The sequence below is a fragment of the Gossypium hirsutum genome, chromosome A06, assembly GCF_007990345.1.
Source record: "Gossypium hirsutum isolate 1008001.06 chromosome A06, Gossypium_hirsutum_v2.1, whole genome shotgun sequence".
In the NCBI taxonomy this organism is placed as follows: Eukaryota; Viridiplantae; Streptophyta; class Magnoliopsida; order Malvales; family Malvaceae; genus Gossypium; species Gossypium hirsutum.
This window is the reverse complement of record NC_053429.1, coordinates 98945940-98955402: the sequence shown is the minus strand read 5'-3', so window position 1 is coordinate 98955402 and position 9463 is coordinate 98945940. Positions and strand designations below refer to the sequence as shown.

At 38.5% G+C, this 9463-nt stretch overlaps 1 non-coding gene across 1 annotated transcript; it reads right to left on the bottom strand.

Annotated features, from left to right (window-relative positions):
* Positions 1–8798: 8798 nt before the first annotated feature.
* Positions 8799–8905, bottom strand: LOC121231437 (small nucleolar RNA R71). The gene has a single exon (XR_005929496.1). It is a non-coding gene; the product is annotated as a small nucleolar RNA R71 (small nucleolar RNA).
* Between the last annotated feature and the right edge of the window lie 558 nt (positions 8906–9463).

Genomic DNA, 9463 nt, shown 5'->3' with positions numbered 1-9463 from the left:
TAGCATCTAGAACACACATTTTGCACTTATTGCAATTTAGTCCTATTAGTTAAATTGGACACTCTATCTATAAAATTTCCTAACGATATTTTCACACAATCATTCAATCATACTGTAGACCTTAAAGAAATAATAAAATTAACATTTCTACTTCAGATTTTTGTTCTCGAAACCACTATTCTGACTTGACCCTAAAACAGGTTGTTACAACTCTCCCTCTTTAGGGATTTTTGTCCCCGAAAAACTTAACAGAAAAGAGGTTTGGGTACTATTTTCTCATAGCTTCCTCAGGTTCTCATGTAGCTTCTTCGACCCCATGTCTTTACCACAAAACTTTCACTAGGGCTATACTTTTGTTTCTCAACTATTTAACTTCCTGAGCTAAAATCTTGATCAGTTCTTCATCATAAGTCATATTTGGCCGAATCTCAACCTCTGTAGGTGAAATCACATGTGATGGATCTGATCGATATCTTTGCAACATAGACACATCAAACACGTTATGGATCCTTTCCAATTGCGACGACAAAGCTAATTGATACGCCATTGGCCCTATTCTTTTAATAACCTCATACGGACCAATAAAACACAGACTCAGTTTACCCTTGCGACCGAATCTAAAGATTTTCTTGGAGACACTTTTAAAAATACCTCATCATCGACTTGAAATTCAATCTCCTTTCGTTTCAAATTTGCATACGATTTCTATCTATCTAAAGCTGCTTTCAAACAATCACGAATTATTTTCACTTTTTTTTCAGTTTCTCTAACTAAATCAACCCCATGAATCTATCTCTTACTGAGCTCGGTCCAGTACAATGGAGTTTGACACTTGTGACCATACAATGCCTCATACGGTTCCATCTTTATACTTGACTAAAACTATTGTTATAAGAAAATTCGACTAAAGGTAGATATTCTTCCCAACTACCTTTGAACTCTAATACACAACAATGAAACATATCTTCGAGTACCCAAATCATTCTTTCAGACTGACCGTCAGTTTGCAGATGAAATGCTATACTAAAATTAAACTCTGTGCCCAAAGCCTCTTGTAACTTTTTTCCAAAATTGATATGTAAACATCGGATCTCTATCTGATATAATAGAAATAGACACTCCGTACAATCTCACAATTTCAGCAATATACAATTCAGCTAGCTTATCAAGTGAGTAGTCGGTACGTATCGGAATAAAGTGAGCCAATTTTTTCAAGCTATCAACAACGACCCAAATAGTATCTTTCTTCTTCAGAGTCAGAGGTAACCTAGTTACGAAATCCATTGTAACTTTGTCCCATTTCCACTCGGGAATCATTACAGGCTAAAGCAAACCTGAAGGTACTTGATGTTCGGCCTTTACTTATTGACAAATCAAACCATCATTAGATAAATTCAGTCATGTATTCATTGCTCTCAAAGCAAACAAAGATTTCCTACTCAAAGCATTAGCAACCACATTGACCTTTCCCAGATGATAATCGATTACCAACTCATAATCTTTTAATAGCTCAAGCCATCTCCGTTGTCGTAAATTCAAATCCTCCTGAGTCATCAAATACTTCAAACTCTTGTGGTCGGTAAAGATATGACACTTCTCACTGAGAAAATGATGTTGCCAAATCTTAAAAGCAAATACAATGGCAGCCAATTCCAAGTCGTGCATCGGATAATTCTTTCCATGCGATTTCAACTACCTCGACGCATAAGCTATCACTTTTCCTTCTTGCATCAACACACAGCCAAGACCGTTCAATCACGAGTCGCTACAAATTACAAACTCATTTCCCAATTCAGGTTGCACTAAAACCAGTTCCTCAGTCAACAATGCTTTCAACTGTTCAAAACTCTTTTGGCATTTCTCAGACCATTCAAACTTAACATCTTTATGTAACAATTTTTTCATATGTGTAGCAATCATCGAGAATCCCTTAACAAAACGTCGATAATACCCAGCTAAGCTCAAAAAGCTTCTAACCTCAGATACATTTCTCAGCAGTTTACAATCCACAATTGTCGAAATCTTACTCGGATACCTTCGACTGAGACAATATGTCCCAAAAATCTGACTTCTCAAAGCCAAAACTCACTTTTGCAGAACTTAGCAAACAACTTATTATATCTCAAAGTCGGCAACATAATTCTTAAATGTTCGGCACGCTCTGCCTCATCTCGAGAATAAATCAAAATGTCATTAATAAACACAACCACAAATTTATCCAAATACGGCTGGAAGATCCGATTCATCAAGTCCATAAAAATAGTAGGAGCATTAGTTAATCCAAAAGGCATAACAAGAAATTCATAATGCCCATACCTCATTCTGAACACGGTTTTTGGCACATTCGAATCTTTGACTCTCAGCTGATAGTAGCTAGATCTCTAATCTATCTTCGAAAACACTGTTACCTCTTTCAACTGGTCAAACATGCAACACCATAAACCCGGCCTAGACGTTATGACTGAATCTGGTGATGTCACATGGAATGGAATTTGAAATCGAAGTTATCAAGTTTAAATCATTTCCATTCATTAGCTTTAATTTATCTTTCGTCCATTTCAAAAATACTTTCTGTCAATTTGATTCATTTAAAAACATATTCTGTAGTGGAAGCTTTTAAAACCGTGATATTTAAAGAAAATCGTTCGCGTTTAGGAAAACATTGTTTTTAATTAAACCGAGTTTTCGTTGTGTTTTGCAGTTTAAAAGTCCATGTAAATAGTTAAAATCCGAAGTAACGATAATAGTCCAAAAGTCCAAATTATATCAAAAATAACCCAAAAATAATAGGAATTAAAAACCTTAAATGGAATTAAGTTAATTCGATAGTCATGAGGTCACTGTTGAGTCATCCGCCGTACTGATCCGTCTAGTTCTGGGGGTTACCTGTACAGATACACAAAAAAGGGTGAGTTTACGTAAACTCAGTGTGTAATCCCCACAGAAGACATGCATACAATCAAACAACAGTTATCAGTCAAATCTAATTTGGGCCTAAGCCCATTACAGATTCAGATACAGTTTAGGCCTTAGCCTATTTAGATGCAGTCTTAGATATAAATTAGGGTCTTAGCCCATCAATATACATATAGTATCAGAAATCTGTATCCTACCCGCCAGCCTTTATACACCATCTTCGACCATCCCTACACACCATGTGGGGTTTAAAACACCCACCCAACCCTACACACCAAGTCGTACCTAATGAGACACTTATCATTAATATTATAGCTGAGCTACCAGATAATAGGCATGAAAGCCTTTCAATACCCTTCCGCCAATAATCAATCATCCCACCCCAATGTAAATGCAACTAAACATGCTCAATGTAGATATACAGAGTACAGGCTTACATGCTAACATTCAGTTATCAGCTATACATACAGATCAGTAAACATGCATAAATCTAACATGCTCAATACATACATTGCATATTCAGATCATACGATTTAGGGTCTAAGTAGCGCTTATCGACCCTACAGTAGGCTCACAGTTGACTTGGACGAACCATTCAACCCTAGGAAACATTGTAGCTAAATGGGCCCACACGCCCATGTGGCTTACCCGTATGGGCTCACACACCTGTATGGCTCACACATCCAGATTGGGCTTGGCCAGTGTGGATCACACGGCCTGGCCCAAACTCCCACAGCCTGTGTGGGCCCACACACCCGTGTGGCGCACACAACCCAATTCGATCAAGCCCGTACATCGTATACATTCTATTAGGCTATCACACAACCATTTCTAGTGCACGACCTGGCCTTCGTCAACCACACGCCCATGTCATTGCACACGACCTGCCACACGGCCGTGTGGCGTCGACGGTAAGGTTTTTAGTTTTTACTGAAAACTTATTTTCTTGTGTTTCAGGTACACACTTAGTTTGAAATCACTAAAAGCCCTAATTCACCAAAGTGCTCACCTTTTCCAAAATAAATTTCCCAAACCAAAGTTGTCGACGATTCGATTGTTTCCAAAACCTCTCGAAGAAGTCGACAATAGAGTCAACAGTTAGAAACACTTGAACAATCGATCAGAATCAAATACTACCCCTCTGACGATTGACCACACGCAAGTAACAGAGAGAAGAAAGAAAAGAATCACAAAGGAAGAGTAAGGGAAAATAACCTCAATTTGAAAAAAAAACCAAAAATTTTGGAAAAAAAATTAAAATCTAAAAAAATAAAACAACCCTAATACTAGCCATATCCCTATAATCTCTCTAACTCCCCGCTAACCCGAACCTACTATTATCAAAATTCCTACTCCACCCAAACACTCTCTTAGACCACCGGAGCAAAAACAAAGTCCACGCTCACACAGAGACTTGAACACAGGACCTCCAACACACTGACTCCTTTACCACTTAAACAAACAAGCCAACTCTGATGTGTTTTACAGTTAATTAGATATAAGCCTATTGAACAGAGATAGGGCTTAATTCTAAAAATAACAAAAATTACCAAAGATAGGGCTTGAACTTGGGACCTCACACACACACCCAAAACACTTAACCACTGAAGCAGATACACAGTTGTGTCACATTTTAACAGAAACAAAAACAAGAATTTTGGGGCATTGCAACTCTACCCCTAAAAGAAAATTTCAGCCTTGAAATTTATCTAATCAAAACAGATAAGGATACTACTGACGTATCGCATCCTTAGGCTCCCACGTGGCCTCCTCAGTGCTATGATTCCACCACAACACTTTCACTAATGGAATAGACTTCCTCTGAAGAACCTTTACATCGCAATCTAGAATCTAAACCGGCTCCTTTTCGAAGGTCAAATCTAGCCTAACCTCAATCTCCTCAACAAGGAAAATAGAGTAGGATCAGAGCAGTAACGCCTCAACATCGAGACGTGGAATACGTCATGAATACAGTCTAGCTCTAGAGGTAACTCTAACTGATACGCGATCAGTCCCACCCACTTTAGAATACGATAAGACCCAATAAACCTAGGGCTCAACTTGCCCTTGCGACTGAACCTCAAAACCTTCTTCCATGGCGAGACCTTAAGAAACATGAAGTCCCCCACAGAATACTCAATCTCACGTATCTTCAGATCAGCATAAGACTTTTGTCTATCAAAAGTAGCCTTCAGATGATCCCGAATCAGTCAAACCTTATCCTCAGTTTTAGAAACCAACTTAGGACCCAAAACTCAATGTTCGCCCAACTCAGTCCAACACAAAGTAGTACGACACTTACGACCATATAGAGCCTCGTAAGGTGCCATCTGAATACTCGACTGGAAACTATTATTGTAGGTGAACTCGGCTAATGGCAGATAATCCTCCCAACTGCCTCAAAAATCGATAACACAACTCCTTAACATATCCTCCTGTATCTGAATCACCCTCTCAGATTGACCATCGGTCTGAGGATGGAACGCAGTATTGAAGCAAGGATCCCTATCAGAAATGATTGTGACCGGTACCCCATGCAGTCTCACTATCTCGGGAACGTAGAGCTTCACCAACTTCTGAAGAGAGTAGCCGGCCCCAGCAGGAATGAAGTGCGTAAACTTGGTTAGTCGATCCACGATGACCCAAAAAAAATCTTTCTTAGTGGGTGTCAAGGGCAACCCACTAACGAAGTCTATCGATACTCGCTCCCACTTTCATAGTAGAATTTTAACCGGTTACAGCAAACCCAAAGGTAACTGATCCTCAGCCTTAACCTGCTAGCATGTTAAACATCGTGCCACGAAATTAGTAACCTCACACTTCAAACCCAACCACCAGTATAGTTCTCGAAGGTGTCGGTACATCTTATTCCCACCGAGATGCATAGCATAAGGGCTACTATGCCCTTCTCTTAGAATGGGCTACCTCAGATCAGTATCATTCGGTACACCAATCAGATCACAGAAACAGAGTACCCCATCACTATTCAGCCCAAAGTCCGTAGTGCTGCCACTCTTAACCTGATGGAACCGATGACCCAACAATTTATCTTCTAACTGGCTATCCCGAATTTGTTCTATCCAAGTCAGTTTAACCTACAGCTCAACCAACAAACTTCCCCTATCGAACAAACTAAGTCGAGTGAACATTACTCTCAGATCAGTAATTGCCTTATGGCTCAACGCATCGACCACCACATTGGCCTTGCCAGGATGGTACTCAATAGTACAGTCATAGTCCTTAAGCAGTTCAATCCACCTATGCTGCCTAAGGTTCAACTCCTTCTGAGTCAGGTGGTACCCAAGGCTTTTGTGATCAGTGTAGATAATACACTTCTCACCATACAAATAGTGCCTCCAAATTTTCAAGGCAAAGACTACGACAGCCAATTCCAAATCGTACATCGAATAGTTTGCCTCATGCGTTTTGAGCTGACGAGATGTATATGCCACAACTTTACCATCCTACATCAGAACACAACCCAAACCCACATGCGACGCATCATTGTAAGCCACAAACTCCTTTCCAGGTTTAGGCTATATCAGAACAGGAGCCTAAGTCAGAATAGTCTTGAGCTTCTCGAAGCTCTCTCATTGTACATCAGTCCAAAAAAACAAAACACCCTTATATAGCAACTTAGTTAAGGGCACTATAATAAGTGAGAACCCTTCTACAAACCGCCGATAATAACCCACCAAACCTAAAAAGCTATAGATTTTTGACACATTCTTGAGCTATTTCCAATCAAGTAAAGCCTCAATCTTTCTAGGATCAACTCGAATCCCCTTAGCTGAAACTATGTGCCCTAGAAAAGTGATGATAAACCGTAATTTATACATATTTTTTTCCATGCTTAGCATAATTTTGGATGAATTATACTTAGAATTGGTGATTTCGATGCTCCTAATCCTTTAATTTCATGTTTTATACTTAGGAGAGCATAGAAGAGTAAAAAGATCGAAAAACAGCCCAAAAATGGAGAAAATGGGTCAACATGGGAAATCAACACGGCCTGGACTTTCTCACACGGATAGTTCACACGCCTGTGTCCATTCAACAGACTCGAACACGGTTTGAAGCAATCGCACATGGGCGTGTCACACAGGCATGCCCCTGTCGAGCCCAAGTCTAGTCTTATTTAGAAAAATACCACTCTTGAGGGTTTAGAAGCATTCTAAAGCCTATATAAACACCCTAGGAGGTACCAAAAAGACACACACGGAGCATGAGACAAGGAATTACTCGAAGAAAGCCGATTGATCCATCTCAGAAGTAGGATTCACCTTCAATACTAAAGATCTCCCTTCAATTCCCTTCAAAAGTTCTTGGGTTTTCTTTTTGTTTTGTTATCATTATTCTTTTGAGATTTTTTCTTTCATAAATATGAACTAAACCCCCTAAATAGCTAAGGGGAATGAAACCTAAGACGGATCTTGTTATTATTATCTGAATTATATGATAAATATTTGACTTGTTCTTAATTATGAGTTCTTAATTCTTGCTTTAATATTCTAGGATATTGATTCAAGTATTGATGTGCTTATTCAGATGAGCAAAAGTCATTGTCTAAGAGTAGATCTAACATAATTAAGCGGAGTTGATTGCACGCCTAGAGATAGGGTGACATAATTTTGCCGGATTAGGGTGAAACCTAATAATGGAATCAATAGATCAAGTTAATGCAACACTAGGGGTTTTAATTAGAAAGAGATTTCAATTAATCAACCTATGGTTAGATGTTGTTAGTCTCGAGATAGATAATAATATAACTTAGGGATTTCTACGGATAAACTCTAGTGAATAAATCGTCTAATTCAGAGTCAATAACAAGTAAAGTCTAAGTGGATTTTTCGCTTAGGTATTGTCCAAATCATTCAGTTTTCCCAAAAGTTATTTCCCCAATTTACTTTCTGTGCATTCTTAGTTTAGTAAGTAGTTTAGATAAAACAAACCCATTTATTTTTAGGCTAGGTAATAAAAAGAAAAGTTAATACTAGTACTTTTAGTTCCTTTGAGTTCGACATCCCAGTCTTGCCATAAGCTATACTATTGTTCGATAAGGTGCGCTGGCCTTTGTCTTGATAATAAGTTAGTTTTCAAGAATAGACATTCATAAATTATAAAACTTATCATGATTCACACACGATCAAGTTTTTGGCGCCGTTTCCGGAGAGCTAAGATATTAGGAACACTCGATTTTTATTACTTTAGCCGTTTTACTTTTATTGCAATTTAAATTTAAATTTTTATTTTCTTTTCTAATTTTTTGTTTATTTTCTTCTAACAGGTTTTTATAGTTTCTGACTAGAAAAAACCCGTCGGAACCATTTCTTTTTTATAGTGAGATCGATCGCAAAGCTTGCAGAAATTGAAGAGAAATAAGGTGAAGCCTAAGATACACAAAGGATGTGTAAGAGGACGATATTTCCACCACAACCGATGAGATGGCTGAAAATTAGGAAAACCTACTACCTCCTGTGATAGCTACTGATCCAGTAAATCAGAATCCTACTCCACGCACTATGTATGATTATGCTAAACCTAATTTAACAGGAACTGAGTCAAGTATAGTTAGACCTACTATTGCTGTAAATAATTTTGAACTGAAACCTAACACAATTCAAATGATACAACAGTTTGTTCAGTTTGATAGTTTGCAGGATGAGTATCCAAACAATCACTTGGCAAATTTTCTGGAGTTTTGTGACACTTTTAAAATCAATGGCGTTTCTAATGATGCCATTCGCCTTCGGTTGTTTCCCTTTTCATTGAGGAACAAAGCTAAACAGTGGTTGAACTCGTTACCACGAGAGTCGATCACTACTTGGGAACAAATGACCGAAAAGTTTTTACTTAAATATTTTTCACAGGCTAAAACGACTAAGTTGAGGAATGACATCTCTTCTTTTGTGTAGATGGATCTAGAAACACTCTATGATGCATGTGAGAGATACAAGGATCTTTTGAGAAGGTGCCCTCACCATGGGTTACCACTATGGTTACAAGTTCAAACGTTTTACAATGGCATGAACCCCTCAACAAGGCAACTTATCGACGCAGCTGCTGGTGGGACTATCAATAACAAAACACCTAAAGTGGCTTACGAATTTATTGAAGAGATGTCACTAAATAACTATCAGTGGCAAGTCATGAGAACAAAGCCGACAAAAACAACAGGTGTTTTCAACCTCAACGCGGTTACTATGCTATCTAACCAGGTAGAACTTTTAAATAAAAAGATTGACGATTTATATGGTTCTACTCAGGTACATCCAATGATGAGGTATGATTCAAATGGAGGAGGAGCGCACACAGAATATCAACCTTTCAATCCTAGCACCAAGGAGGAACAAGTTCAATATATGGGTAATAATAATTCTAGATCTCAAAATAGCCCATATAGTAACACATATAATGCAATAGTAACACATATAATGCAGGTTGGAGGAACCATCCCAACTTCTCGTGGGGTGGTCAAGGGAATCAAAGGCCACAACATCCTCCGGGTTTCCAACAACCACCTTATCAATAGGAAAAGAAGCCAAAC